The following is a 2,150-nucleotide window of genomic DNA, read 5'->3' as shown; positions in this document are numbered from 1 at the left end:
TCTTTGGCTAAGTGTGTAATTATCCTGACAGCTAAGCTATTTGTTTGTTTGTTGCTATGCGGCTTGAGTTGCAATCCTTAAGGTATAAGGGTGGTGTTATCAAAAAATAAATAAAAAATAAAATAAAAACCTTCACGCAAATTTTTAAAGTTTAAACCAAGTTTTAGGAGTCGCTACCAGGGTTTGAATATTTTTTTGTTTTAATCGCAAAAATACGAAAAATTTTTAAAATGACCAGCTCTAACTTAGTGAGTTTATGAATTTATAGGAATAAGTTTCAATAATATGTAAAATTTATCATATTTAAATTCAAAACTCTGTCGAATCTTTCCGATTAAAAAAAATATGTATGTATAAATATATTTTCAAACCTTGATAACCCCTAAAAATTTGTTTAAAATTTTGAAATTTTCATGGATATATTTATTTTGTTTGTAGAACAAAATAAAAAGGTGCCCCATACAAAATTTAGATGTTGATAATTAAGGACCACCCTAGTATGTACGTATGTATCATGTAGTATCCTTCGAACTGCACCTAAACATTAAGGAAAATGAGTTGTACGCACGCTATGTATGGCACGGACTATACACAAACACATACGTACATGCATAAAATAAAAGGTGCTTAATTAGAGAATAAAGAGAATTAAATTAAAAAAAAAATCCGCCGTTGCTTGAATAATTTTGTTGAGTTCATAAAATATTTAATGCTCTGAAAATGTTTAAAGGCAATTTTCGCATATATTTTAAGTTTGAAGAGACGCCTTTAGTTGTAATTTCTATAACCGAAACCTATTTGCTTTAAAACAATTAAACTATCCTGGTTTTCTGCAGGATCTAGCCAAGTCACCGCTTCCATTAACTTTCGGAGAACGCCTAACTTAAGAATTGCAAAGGCGAATTTTGCTTTAAGCAAAAGTTGAAAAAAAACCATACCAGAAGCATATTCATTAGGGTGGTCCTTAAAAATGAAATGAACGCTTTTTTCAGTCTCACCGCCTCAATCGGTAACACCACGGTCACAGACATCACATACCAAGACGTCTTCATAGGGTAGTCTGAACTCTGACCCTTAAAAAATTTACACGTTTTATCTTCGACTATAGTAGTATCGATTTTGGGTATTAAATGAAAAAAAAATATATATTTTTAATTTTTTGAGTCCAGCCTTTGCGAAACGCCTTAACCGACTTCAATCGGGTCCCAATTTTATATGTGATATCTTCGAGTACGGTAGTATCGATTTTGAGTATTAGATAAAAAAAAAATAATTTTAATTTTTGAGTCTCTATAGAGGAATCTGTACTTTTCCCCCTGTAAGACACGCCTTAACCGTCTCCAATCGGGACCAAAATTTATTGTGTAAATTAAAAAAAAAAAATACTTTCGCGGCATCAAACTTACATTTACTGTTTAATACTGTTTAGCCAAAATTGTTCTAAACATTAAAATTAAAAAGTTTAAAAATGCGATTTTTCTACATCTTTTATAAAGTTGTTTCTTATAAAAACAAAATTTATTTTTATAAAAAATCAAAAAAAAACTTGAAGGCCATTGTGAAAATTAATAACTACGTATGCGGTTGTTCGAGTAACTGAATACATATGTATGTATATGCATGTGCATCACGTTTGTATGAATATGTAAATTTTTGCCCACTTTGCATTTTATTCCCGCGAAAGTATTTACTTACATTTTCCGACAATTATTTATTTACTAAATTATCAATTAAATACAGGCACCTGAAGAGCCATCGAATGGTTAATGATCTGCGTTGAGTGCCAGTATATGCATACATAAGTACGCATGTATGTATGTATACCCATTTTAGCCGCACTGCTGTCAGCCGGTTCTATGGTGTAATGGTTAGCACTCTGGACTTTGAATCCAGCGATCCGAGTTCAAATCTCGGTAGAACCTTAAACGCGTTTTAATTTTTTTTTTACACCAAATAAAATGATTATAACTTTAGTTTTATTTTTTAAATCAAAATAAAGCTATTTCTTGATTGTTGTGTGATTTTAATCAAAATTGAACGTAGTACTAATTAGATATTTAGAGGTTTGTGTATCACAAACAAAATTTGGTATAAAATGCCTCTTGTTAACTATTGCTATTAAAAATACAAAAATTCAAACTTATGTAATT

The 2,150-nt window shown here is 30.3% G+C and overlaps 1 non-coding gene across 1 annotated transcript; it reads left to right on the top strand.

Annotated features, from left to right (window-relative positions):
• Window positions 1–1,850: 1,850 nt before the first annotated feature.
• Window positions 1,851–1,922, top strand: TRNAQ-UUG (transfer RNA glutamine (anticodon UUG)). Its single transcript has one exon. It is a non-coding gene; the product is annotated as a tRNA-Gln (tRNA).
• Window positions 1,923–2,150: the final 228 nt, after the last annotated feature.

This window comes from Rhagoletis zephyria, unplaced genomic scaffold (genome assembly GCF_001687245.7).
Source record: "Rhagoletis zephyria isolate East Lansing unplaced genomic scaffold, Rhagoletis_zephyria_1.1 Rzeph_scaffold_02918, whole genome shotgun sequence".
NCBI classification, from domain to species: domain Eukaryota; kingdom Metazoa; phylum Arthropoda; class Insecta; order Diptera; family Tephritidae; genus Rhagoletis; species Rhagoletis zephyria.
Note: the sequence above shows the minus strand (reverse complement) of the source record. Positions and strands in the feature narration are given on the sequence as shown.